Source organism: Martes martes (genome assembly GCF_963455335.1).
Source record: "Martes martes genome assembly, chromosome: 8".
Lineage (NCBI taxonomy): Eukaryota > Metazoa > Chordata > Mammalia > Carnivora > Mustelidae > Martes > Martes martes.
Window position 1 is genome coordinate 100,084,699 of NC_137895.1, and position 13,380 is coordinate 100,098,078.

A 13,380-nucleotide genomic window follows, 5' to 3' on the forward strand; every position below is an offset into this window, starting at 1 on the left:
ATAAAAATCTTAAAAAAATAAATATGTTTAAAGATTAACAAATGAAGCTTTCAGCATTAGATAATAAAGTATAAAATATATAATTCACAAATGTAAAAATATAATTTTTTTTTGCGACCAATACCAACACGATTTTATTGGAATACGGGATGTAAACAGATGTTTTCAAACAAACAATCTAACCTTATAAAAATGTGTGGCATTATTAAATAGTTAACAAAGAAATCCTACGCTCTGATGTGGGTTGACACCTCAAGCTCTAGCCTAGCTTGAAGTCCCCACAGCTGTGGCATGGCTCTGCAGCTGAGGGAGGAGACTGCTTGCAAACCAGACTGGTGACAAGTCCCCAAAATGAAATCAGCCTGTTTACTTTTTAAGGCAGAATCTAGCTTCCTTTGCTAACACGAAGGCTGGCACAATGGATCCTGAGCTTTGACACTGGCTCCAGGAGCTCCAACTAACCCCCCAGACCCCCCCAGATGATGATTGCTCAGTCACTGGGGAACGGGCTGGACCTGCACACACGACCCCAGTCCCTGCCCGTGAGAAGGACACCTCTGCCATCATGTTCACATATGACCTCTTGGAGCTTCCAAATGCAGCTTACCCTGATTATAAAGGAAATTGCTTCTCATGGGGATAAAAAGGCAAAAAGGGTGGGGAGTGGGAGAAGAGTACATTTTTCTCACTCAATAAGTCTTTTCCTAAATACATTCTAATAGGATGTTTCCCCATTCCCCAACCTGCCTGAAGACCGACTTTCCAGCTTTCATTATGGTTATGACCAGAAAGTCTCTATTTCAGAGAGGTGCATGAAAACAGGTGCACACATAGGGATGTATGTGCTGGGAAATGGTGAGGTTTTCCTTACAAGGCTGCAAAAAGAAAAAAAAGGCTACACGGAAAAAATAGCAACAAGATTTTATGGTTAGGCAAATCAATAAAGGTTACAGTGAGCTCCAAGTTATGCACTTCGCATCCAACTTTTGATGAGACAGAGGGACCTGTTCACAGCATCACAAGGTTTCAAGTGATGCCTGCTGACGGCAAAGGGGCCTTTTTTGAGTGCCTGCAGTTTGCTCCCAAATGAATACACTTAGAAGAAAATTGCAGGGGTGAGGTCCATTTCCCAGAGAGCTCATGTCACCAAAAAATACATAAAACATGAATTTGTAAAAGAGCCTAAAAAAAATACTGTCTCTGTTTTAATATCTCCTTTTCATCAATGAGGCTGGTGTGTCAGTATAGACTGCTGACGTTTTGCTAAATCTTGAGCCTGAATCTCACGCCAAAGGAAACCCAGACCACAGTGGAATAGACAGGAAGTCAGATATTCAGAGCTTGTTGACTGAACGGGTTAATTCAACAGTGGGCTCCTGTTAAATAAAGGTAAATGGACAACAACTCCGAGTCTCTCCTCTCCCATGCATTCCAAAGATCCTGAACTCTGGGCATCGTCCTGCCGCCATAATGGCAGCTCCCTGTAGACTAGTACTGGGGCATTTCTTTCTTTTTGACAGACAGTTAGGACTTTACTCTTCTTTGCGTTTAGAAGGAATGACTAGAATTTCTTTTTATCACATTGTAGTTTTCCTTCAAGATTTGGGTTTGGTTGGTCGGTTTTATTGGCAAGCATCAATGCCGCATTACCCATCGCCTTCCAAGTCCGCGAGGGGGCTGCCGTGAGGCCACTGGAAAGCACAGCGTTGTCTGCAGAAGGCTGGGACCGCTCCTTCACCACGGGGTAGAAGTCCGGGTGCTCCATGGCCTCTTTGGCAGTCAGTCTCTGTTGATGGTCCTATCGCAGAAGTTTGTCCAGAAGATCTAGATCCTCGGGGCTGACGAGGTGTCTGTTCTCACTATGGATAAAGTTTTCCCAGCGTTTCCGTGAATGTTGTCCCAGGATATCGTTGAAGCGCAGATCTAGGTCTATGTGATATTTCTTCAGATACCCATACAGCTCATCTGTAGCCAGAACCTTGGCAATGCGAACAAGCTGGTCATAGCTGTGCTGTCCGTGAAAGAAGGGCTCCTCTCGAAAGATCATGCTTGCTAACATCCAGCCCAAACTCCCCATGTCCAAGCTGTAATCATACATCTGATAGTCCACAAGGAGCTCCGGGCCCTTGAAATATCTGGAGGCTGCATGGACATTGTACTCCTGAGCAGGATGGTGGAACTCTGCCAGACCCGCCTATCAGTCGCAGCTTTTTCTGCTGGTGATCCATCATGACATTGTGAGGTTTCACATCCCTGGGCCTGATTCCCTGGCTGTGGCAGGAATCCAGGGCCTTAAGTAGCTCATACTTATCATACCGGATATCAAAGTCTGTCAGGATCTGCTAACGTTGCTTAAGATCTGTAGTATTGATATATTCAAATACCAAACCTGGGGTCTTTGACACAGGGTCCTTCACAGTGTCAATCGGCTTAATTATATTTGCTCCACCACGAAGGTTCTCCAGAATCGTAACCTCTCGTTTTATCTTCTTTTTCTTCACTGGCTTGAGAATTTTTACAACCACTCTCTCATTGTTGGTGACGTTGATGGCCTCAAATACTTCACTGTACTTTCCCCGACCAAGTTTTCCAACCAGTTGGTAATCATCTTGATCACCCCAGCTCGGGACCTGAGCCTCATAGCCCCGGTACTTGCGGCTCCTCAGGCTGTTCACCTCCGGGTAGACCCGGGCCCTGCTGCCAGCAGCCGGGCCGGGCATGGCGGGCGGAATGGGGGGGGGGGTGCGCCGCGGGGCGCAGAGGGCGGCGGCGTGGCGGGGGGCGCGGAGCGGCGGGCAGAGGAGGCGGTAGGCGGTCACGCCAGGCTGGGCCCGCGGGGGCGGGCGGGCTGGGGGTACGGGGCGGGGGGGCGCCGGCCGAGCCGGCCGGGCCCTGGAGCTGCCCGCGGGGTGGCGGGGCGGGCGGCGCTCGCGCTCCGTCCCGGCCTCCGCTCCGCTTGCAACTTGGAGGTGGCGGCGGCGGCACCAGCAGCGGCGGCCGCCGGCCGGGAAAAGGGCAGCGGCGGCGGCGGCCAAAAATGTAATTATTAAATGCTATGTTGTCTACAAAAGAATAATCGATGGAAAATAAAAATACTCTAGAAAAAAATTAGTGAGCAGAACCTACCTACACAGCTCAACACATACACCAAAATAAACCCTATTAGTAAAAGTGTTTACTCCTTTTAACGAAACCATTAAACCATTAAATATTTCAGAAAAAAACATACATGAGTGGTATTACTGATGAGTGACAGATTTTTCAAACAACAGAAGCTATAAAAGAAGGTATCAATACATTTGGCCGCATAAAATCTGTGACCGAATACGCTTAATATAAGTGAAAATATAGAAAAAAAGGATTAGCATGAATGATAAACATTATTTGTTTATAATAAAGGAACTAAAATTTTTTTGTAAATGATCACAAGATATAACCAGTTCGCAAATTAACCATGAGTACCAGCCTTCTTCTCTTACCTGATCCGGACAGTAGGTTCAACTTCATCATCTTACCTCAAGACATTTGCCCTTTAGTTCTGTCATAATTTAGTCCACTGGAATCTTGATATACTCACCACCTTACAGATCATCATATTTACCCGTTATATGGATTACTTCATGCAAATATTATTAGGTACCTAGGAAACAGTCTGAAAGTCCTTGTGAAAAAAATCTTCCCCATTGTTACAATTTATGTAAATCTTTTCAAAAAACAAATCAGTGTTATCCATTTAAAGAAATACTTCCCCCAAATTAAGCACAAATTCAAGATACCGCTTTTGTATCACATGTGATTGATAAAACATGTTAACAATATAATCCGTTCTAAGAAACCAAAAGCTCTGGTGGATAAAACTAAATCCGGGACTTGGGATAGGCACATAGTAATATCTCACTTTTGGAAATAGTGTATTTTTATGAAGCCTAACCAAGAGACATTCTTTTTCCTTCTATTTATTCCTCCAAAAACTCTTTACATTTTATATAAGGAGATCTGAAGACCTTTTATAACACCAAGAAGCATTAAACTTAAGCATCTTAAAATCTAACAAAAATTTTAAAAGGTATACAAAAGGCATTAGCTTATGTGGAGAGAGGGTACAGGGAAACACATCTGCCTAATTTCCCAAACAGGAAAAAAAAATCGGTTATATAATAATCAAAGTATATGATATCAGCTGCGTAAATTCTGAAATCTGTTGTTTTCTGCTATAGTAGCATGAAACATGATTTTTCATCAAAATTTTTAAAAATTGAACCTTTGTCATAGCGGAACTAATACTGGCAATTTGCCATTCTAACTAGTGAGGGCTGTGTTTCCACATCCATGAAGATTTTACACCAGGCTTCACATTACTTGAACCACAAATTTCTTATCATCGCTGTCATTTCATATTTTTTACAACTGATTATGGTTTTTTAGCTAATTGTGATTATTTCAAAATAATAAAAAACAAGAGTCTCTCTTTTGTTCTTCTTGAAAATCCTTTAGCAACCAAGTTCTCTGAATACCTTTCTATTTTGTCTCATTTCCTTACTTCTGACACCTCTGTCTTTGTCATCACCTAGTTCATAATTTCGAGGAGTTACAGAGACATAACATCTCAGGTTTAAGAACAGCTGGTCTTTAGCCTACTTTCAGGACTGTGAAGGGTGGCGAAATTTGAGGTGAGAGCCTAAAATCATTTCTGCAGCACAGGAAGGATGAAACACGAAGGATAAGCTCATTAAGTGAAATGTATCCACTTAAACGCAGTAAGATGGCAGCTACAGAGAGGCTCACTATACATCTGTTTCCTTGAGAGTTCATGTGATGTACACTTGCTAAAAAAATATTTTATTTATTCATTTGCCAGAGAGAACATGAGAGCACAAGCAGGGGGAGCAGCAGGCAGAGAGTCCGATGCGGGACTCAATCCCAGGACCCGGGAATTGTGACCTGAGCCAAAGGCAAACGCTTAACTGACTGAGCCTCCCAGGTGTCCCACACATACTTTTTTTTGGAATTTTGACCACATCTGTTTGTACTCAGGACCTATTCAGGAGATGCCCATCTATTCACAAAAACATCCTGATTTATCTGATCACTTGGTAAGTTCACAGGATAATATAGGAGAAACAAGGGATCTGGAAAATGGGAGATTTTTCACTTCTTTGTAACATCAAATAATCTATTTCATTATTTTTAACTCCCAAAAATGACTGCATCTGATTACTAATGGTACAATTCAACTGAAAATCCATTAGATGTGTGCAGTAAACAAAACTCAGCTTCAATACTTTCTTCCTAAGGGAATATGAGAACAAGGTCACCCACTTTACATGGTCCTAACACATAATTAATGGAACCTGTGGCTTTTACTTGTGCAAGCATGGTGAGTAAAGAATTTGGCAAGGATGTGATTAACTACCAGAGAATTTTTTTTTTAATATAGGAGAAGATATTTAATTTCACTCCGTATTAATTAATGAAAATGCCAATTACAGCTCCATTATAGTACGTCTTTTAAAATCTGACATAAAAAGATCAACATTCTAAAGACTGGTTTTGAAATATGGGGGTTCCTCAAGATGTTAAAAATAACGACCCAATGACCCAGCAATTGCACTACTGGGTATTTACCCCTAAGATACAGATGTAGTGAGAAGAAGGGGCACATGCATTCTAATGTTCATAACAGCAATGTCCACAATAGCTGAACTGTGGAAGGAGCCAAGATGCCCTTCAAGAGATGAATGGATAAAGCAGATGTGGTACAATGGAATATTACTCAGCCATCAGAAAGGATTTGCATCCACATGCATGGAACTGGAGGGGATTATGCTAAGTGAAATAAGTGAAGCAGAGAAAGACAAATATCACATGGTTTCACTTATATGTTGAACATAAGGAATAAGATGGAGAGCCAAAGGGAAAGGAAGGGAAAACTGAAGGGGGAGAAATCAGAGAGGGAGACAAACTGTGAGAGGCTATGGGCTCCAGGAACAAACTCAGGGTTTCAGAGAGGAGCGGGGAGGGGCGATGGGGTAACTGGGTGATGGGTATCAAGGAGGGCACGTGTTGTGATGAGCACTGGGTGTTATATGCAACTAATGAATCACCGAACACTACATCAAAAATTAATGATGTACTACTCATAGCCAACTGAACCTAATAATAGACTGGTTTTTGTAGGCATAAACATTGGTATATTCCCTATGAAGGGCAATTTGGAAATATTTGTCTATATGAAACGGAATAGGCTCAGTGTCTAAAATAATAATTGTTAATCCTTTCTGCTACATAATGATCTCAGGAAATGGCAGGTCACTGTAGAGGTCACCCAAGGGATGAAGTATAATTTCACATTGTAAAGAGGAAATCTTTAAATTCGAGTTTCATTCACCTGTTCTTCCTCTGCCCGCTCTCTAAGTCCACCCTCTCTAGTTTTTAAAATGATGTCTGGTATCTCCCAGCACTACAGACAAATATATGAAAGATTCATGAAATTCTGTCCCCTGAGGTTGAATTTTAAGAGACTTTCATTAATAATAAATTTATGTTAAGACACTTAATTTAGAACATTAATGGCAGCAACTGGTTGACCAAAAGATAAAGCGCATCTTTTATTTTTTTTTAAAGATTTTATTTATTTATTTGACAGGCAGAGATCACAAGTAGGCAGAGAGGCAGGCAGAGAGAGAGGGGGAAGCAGGCTCCCTGCTGAGCAGAGAGCCCGATGCGGGGCTCTATCCCAGGACCCTGAGATCATGACCTGAGCCGAAGGCAAAGGCTTTAACCCACTGAGCCACCCAGGCACCCCAAGATAAAGCACATCTTATATGAAATCCAAAATACCTTAAAGAATTTCATATGCTAGATGTCTTCTTCTTTTTGACAGGTCCTTCTGCATATCAGATACATTATAAACCTGGCACACAATCCGACCTTGCATTTTTTATCTTCTAAAAAAGAAATCAGATGTTCCTCTACAAGAAGACATTTCAGTCACATAAAGGGTATCTCCTGTTGCTGTTCTACTCACTAGGGTATTTTCAGGAATGAAAGTCACATAATAGTCTCTACAGCTTTATTTAACTTTCTATGGAGAATCTGAACCTTCTATTCTAGTGCTCTAGAACCTACTGAATGACTAGTATTTTTTCATTCACAGAAAATGTTATTAGCTGACTACCTATACAGCACCTCAGTTAGCCCTAGAGATACAAATATGTTCAATACTGCTCCTAGAACTCACCATCAGGTGGCAGGAGGTCGACACAGAATAAATTCGAGGACAGGTTATTGCTAAAGTACAGGTGTTGTGCTCTGGAGAAACAGAGAACAGGGGGACATACAGCCTTAACAGAAGGGCTGGGAAGAAAGACTAAGAGATCAACAGCATCTAGATGACAAGAAAATGGAGAGAAGCTGAAAGACCCAAAGAAATAACATCAGAGTTTACCAATATTAAAAAGCAAAGAAGTATGCCACAAGATAATTCCTGAATTTTTAACAAAATCACAGAAGTGTTATCAACAGAATGAAGGGGGAAATAAGAGCTGTGACCAACTAAAAGCAATCATCAGAAAGGATTTCTCTTGCCTTATTAATTCAGCAATAATAAAAATAGATAGGGGCGCCTGGGTGGCTCAGTGGGTTAAGCCTCTGCCTTCTGCTCAGGTCATGATCTCAGGGTCCTGGGATGGAGCCCCGCATCGGGCTCTCTGCTCAGCAGGAAGCCTGCTTCCCCCACCCCCTGCCTGCCTGCTTGTGATCTCTCTCTCTCTCTGTGTGTCAAATAAATAAAATATTAAAAAAATAAAAATAAAAATAAAAATAGATGATTCTACTAAATTCCTGGATTAGCTCTTTCAGTATTAACAGTATTAATTCTGGTAAAAATTATGGGAAGATAACAGAACAAAACTTCATAGCAATTTTAAGGGGAAAGAATATGAAGCTGTAATATAGTACAATAAAAGATCATATTAAATATACCAAAACAATAAAGCTTTGCTTAAAAAGTTAACGGTGACATATATTCATATATATATCCCATACATAATTGTGACAAAACTATTTCAGGTTTTGAATAATCGCATCAGTGGAATTATAGCACCAAAAAAAATTGCTCAAACATCTTTTTTTTTTTAAAGTTTATTTGTTTTTTTTTCTTAGTAATCCCTACATCCAGTTTGGGGCCTGAACTCACAACCCCAAGATCAGGAATCACACTCTCCTGACTGAGCCAGCCAAGCACCCCAAAAATCTTAATATACGTAACCACTATATTTTTTAAAGATTTTATTTATTTATTTGACAGACAGAGATCACAAGTAGGCAGAGAGGCAGGCAGAGAGAGAGGGAGGAAGCAGTCTCCCTGTTAAGCAGAAAGCCCCATGCAGGGCTTGATCCCAGGACTCTGAGATCATGACCTGAGCCGAAGGCAGAGGCTTTAACTCACTGAGCGACTCAGGTGCCCCTGTAACCAATTTTTTTAACTCACGGGATAAAATCACCCAGCAAAATCATCTCCCACTAGTCTCTTAAATATTCAGATATTTTTCTACCAATCCAGATTGAAAAAGCTTACTTTAATAGAAAGTCCATCGAGTTGTTTGAACTTGTAAGGCACTAAAACAGAATGTCAGCCCCACAAAATTATAAAAACACCAAACGTCAAGAGTTCATAAGCCAGGCCAGGCTACAGGCTAACCATCTGCAGAAGGGTTAGAAGGCCGGCATGGTCCTTTTCTTCTTTCCTGACTAATTCCATTCCTCCTCTCAGTTGGCTGTGTATGGCTTGACCTTGCCAGAGTTAAAACTATAGGGGGTGACTGAGTTCTTATCTGGCTACGATGCTTTGGAACAGGCTGCATTTGGCAATCATTTTATTATTTTAGGTTTTTGTTTTAAAGTAGGCTACACACCTAATATGGGGCTTAAACTCATGATCCCAAGATGAAGAGTCACATGGTCTACTGACAGAGCCAGCCAGGTGCCCAGCAGTTATTTTCATGCTGACTTCCTCTCACGGGCACTTCTGTACCCATGGCTGTTCGCCCCAGCAACTCCTTTGCCTGAGTGAACGCAATCCATTCTGTCGGGCTTTCTTTCTTCTTAACTCTTAAGGAATTCAGAGATCCATTTTGGATTGTCTTCTTCTGAGGCCTCCCTGTACCTCTAAGCAACCCTTTTGTACAGTATCTAAAATGGATTCCCCCACAAGGGCCCACTCCCCACACTTGACAAACATCTGGTCCTTCATAAGCACTCCAGCACTTTTTGTCAAACCAAATGCTGCGTGTGCAGAACAGTCTCAACTAACATTAGACTTCTCCCTTTATTAGGCTCCTTTATTAGGAGCCCAATGCGAGACTCAATCCCAGAACCCCGGGATATTGACCTGAACCACCCAGGCATCCCTGATCTGAATTTTATCATAAGGAAACATAAGAAAAACCTGCACTGAAAGACATTCTACATTACTGGAATTAACTATTCAAAAGATTAAAAGTCATGAAAATCCGGGAAAGACTGACTAAGGAACTGTTCAAAACTGAAAGAGACTAAGAGACACAACATCTGAATTAAATACATGGCTCTGAACAGGAACTTTCTTGCTGTAAAGGATATTACAGACAAGTGACAAAACTTAAAAAGAGCATGAGGACTAAATGATTAAATGATAGAACGTATAGTGTGCTTAGGTGGCTCAGTCGGTTAAGCAACTGCCTTGGGCTCATGTCATGATCCCAGGGTCCTGGGATGGTGTTCTGTATCAGTGTCTGTTTTCAGCAAGGAGCTTGCTTCTCCATCTCTCTCTGCCTGCCACTCTGCCCACTTGTGCTCTCACTGTCTCTCTGTGTCAAGTAAATAAATGAAATCTTAAAAAAAAAAAAAAAGAATGTATAGTTGACATGGTTTGAATGGGTGCAGTTATATGAAGATTTTTTCAATAAATACATGACAGTACTATAAGTGTATTTTCTCTTCCTTATGATTTTTTTAAAGATTTTATTTATTTATTTGATAGATCACAAGTAGGCAGAGAGGCAGGCAGAGAGAGAGGGAGAAGCAGGCTCCCCACTGAGCAGAGAGCCCGATGTGGGGCTCGATCCCAGGACCCTGAGATCATGACCTAAGCTGAAGGCAGAGGTTTAACCCACTGAGCCACCCAGGCACCCCCCTTATGATTTTTTAAAAGATTTTTATTTATTTATTTATTTATTTATTTGACAGAGAGCGAGAGAGAGATCACAAGTAGGCAGAGAGGCAGGCAGAGAGAGAGAGGAGGAAGCAGGCTCCTTGCTGAGCAGAGAGCCCAATGTGGGGCTCGATCCCAGGACCCTGGAATCATCACCTGAGTCAAAGGCAGAGGCTTTAACCCACTGAGCCACCCAGGTGCCCCCTCTTCCTTATGATTTTAATAACATTTTCTTTTCTCTAGCTTACTTTATCATAAAAATATAGTACACAGGTTAATTAACTGTTTTTGTACAAGTAAGTTTTCTGGTCAACAGTACTCTTGGGGAGTCAAAAGTTATTCACATATTTTTGACTGCAAAGGGTCAGTGCCCTTAACCCCTGCATTATTCAAAAGTCAACTGTATTAGAATTAATTGTCTGATTGTCAAGGTTGTACCGTAGTTATGTGGAATGTACTGACTTGTAGGATATAAACGCTATGGGAATCAGGCTTAATTTAACAATTGTCTTGCAAATGGTTCTGGGGTAAAAGTTCTTTTTTCTTCTTCTAATGTTAAGACTGTTCTCAAAAAGTAAATAAAAAATAAACAGAAAAGGTGAAAAGCCTTAGGCAAATCTTATTTCACCATGGGGGAAGAGCTATGAATGTATTTATTTATTTATCCATTTATTTTATTTTTTGAAAAGATTTTATTTATTTATTTGACAGAGAGAGAGAGAGAGATCACAAGTAGGCAGAGAGGTAGATGGAGAGAGAGATGGAAGCAGGCTCCCCTCTGAGCAGAGTGCCTGATGTGGGGCTCGATCCCAGCATCATGAAACCATGATCTGAGCTGAAGGCAGAGGCCCAACCCACTGAGCCACCCAGGTGCCCCAGAATCAGTATTTAAAACTAAAATCATACATAGGTTTTATGGCACTATAAAAATTAGAATACATGCAAACATTGACAATAAACTTAGCAGCAATATATCAAAATAATGTCTGTCTAAATCTCTAGGTTCATATGTAGTAATAAAAATTGGGAAATACCAAAAAGTTATCAATTAACATGACTGAAGTATTCATGAAAACTTGGGTTGGTTGGGTGCTGTTTAGAAAGCTGGTATTTGGGCAGCCTGGAGCATGTAAAACCCATAATGCTGATTTCCACATAAAAAATCTGCTTAAAAGTTAATTAGCTGCCAAGAAACATAGCTTAAAATATTATATAAACTTTCATTACACACATGATCCAAAAATATGTTCCTTTAATGAAGATTTTTACATATCATCCATTTAATAGGAAACAATTAAAATGTTGTATAAACATCCAGTAAATAATTTTTTACTATTTATCTTTCAGATGCTATACTTTTTCTTCAGAAACTGTGAGTAATCTCTGTATGATTCCAGTACATCATCATAACTTGTATGTCTTTCAAAAGTAGATTCTAAAGAGGTGGCCCCAACAGATGAGTGTGATTCAAATTCAGCATAAGCTGAAAAGGAAAAAAATTAGTCTTTATCTACAATACTTCATTCTTAACTAAATGTTAGTAAAAAAACAAAGTTGAAGCCTTATGAGTGTTATGAAGAATGAAAAATATCTAATACAACTACAATATAAAATACAAGATTACTTTTAAATGTATTTTGCTCGTGGTTGCCCACTGAGGTAATTGCTATTGTGGATAAATATCAGAGCTTCTGTTTTTCTCATTACAAGATGATAACAGAGCCCACCCGTGAACAATCATATACGACAGACTGAAAAATCAAACAGGCAACTTTCAGAGTTGAACATAAGAACACACAGAAGGAAAATCCTAGTTTTCTGTCAATATTGTCTGCTTTTTGGTGGAGGGTATATGTAAGTTGATACCTGAAGGACAGGGAAGAAGTGTGCCAGGTAGAGGGAAGACGCATATACAAAGAACATACACAGAGAGTGAGGAAGAACACTTGTGGAATTGCAAGTAGTCGACGCTGAAGAGGTGCGAGAGCAAAGCAGCAGAGTAGGGTAAATGTTAGTGATAGAGAAAGTTTGAAAAATCTGGCTAGAACCAAACTGATTTGGGAGTTTTTATTCCATGTACGGAGCTTGGAATTTTACCCAAGGGCAAAAGGTAATTAATGAGAAAATCAATGACTGAAGATTTAAATGTCACCTGTCAAGTGACAGCTATTTGAACTATAATTGCTTAACTAAGTATTACCTAAGACAAGACTGTTTTTTTTTGGGGGGGGGCATATCATTAGCAGAAACAAGGATTTGAGAAAGCCCACATATTCAGGTTCACAGTTCCAGAGGGATGGCAGAAGTGAAGGAAGATTACAGCTTGAAATAACAGATAAATAGGCATTTGGAGATTTTTTTTTAAAGTCTGAAACACAATGACTAAATGAGGAATAAGTATATTTCTCATTATGTTTATGTTTTACATTTTTATTAGATATATATTAAAAATTTTTACATAGTACCTATTATCCAAACGATGGAAAGCAATGCCATTTACCATTCATAGTCTATTTCAGAAATCAATGACCATCTTAATTCAGAAATTTGGCAACATACCTTCCTCTACTCCTCTAGCTATATTTTTTTCCAACTCCTGCTGCATCTGAAATAAGTAAAATATTATTTATAATGTTCAAGTTAAACAAGAGACATTATTGTAGGAATTATATATAGCTTATGAAGTGTGAACTTAAAATAACACTATTATGTCCTCCATGTTGTTGTGCTCCACAAATAAGTGAAACCATATGATAATTGACTCTCAAGAGAAGAAGGGAGTTGAGGGAAATTGGAAGTGGAGATGAACCATGAGAGACTACAGACTCTGAAAAACAATCCGATGGTTTTGAAGGGGCGGGGGGTGGGAGGTTGGGGGACCCAGGTGGTGGGTATTATGGAGGGCACAAATTGCATGGAGCACTGGGTGTGGTGCATAAACAATGAATTCTGTTACACTGAAAAGAAATTAATTTAAAAAATTTAATATAAAACCACTATTAGAGAATAAAAGTAAGTTAGGGATTGCTTAAATAGAAAGATAATCACATAAATAAAATAAATCCCTACTTATGTTAATCTTAGGTAACAGAAGAAATACATGTAATGCTATTTAGATAAATCTGATAAAAAGTACAATTAATATTGGTCTATTAAATATACAAAATTTCTGGAAGAAGAGGAATATG

The 13,380-nt window shown here is 39.9% G+C and overlaps 1 pseudogene across 1 annotated transcript; it reads right to left on the reverse strand.

The window, feature by feature from the left end:
* Positions 1 to 1,561: 1,561 nt before the first annotated feature.
* On the reverse strand, positions 1,562 to 2,720 carry LOC308347147 (casein kinase II subunit alpha'-like; annotated as a pseudogene). The gene has a single exon. The product of its transcript is annotated as a casein kinase II subunit alpha'-like (transcript).
* Positions 2,721 to 13,380: the final 10,660 nt, after the last annotated feature.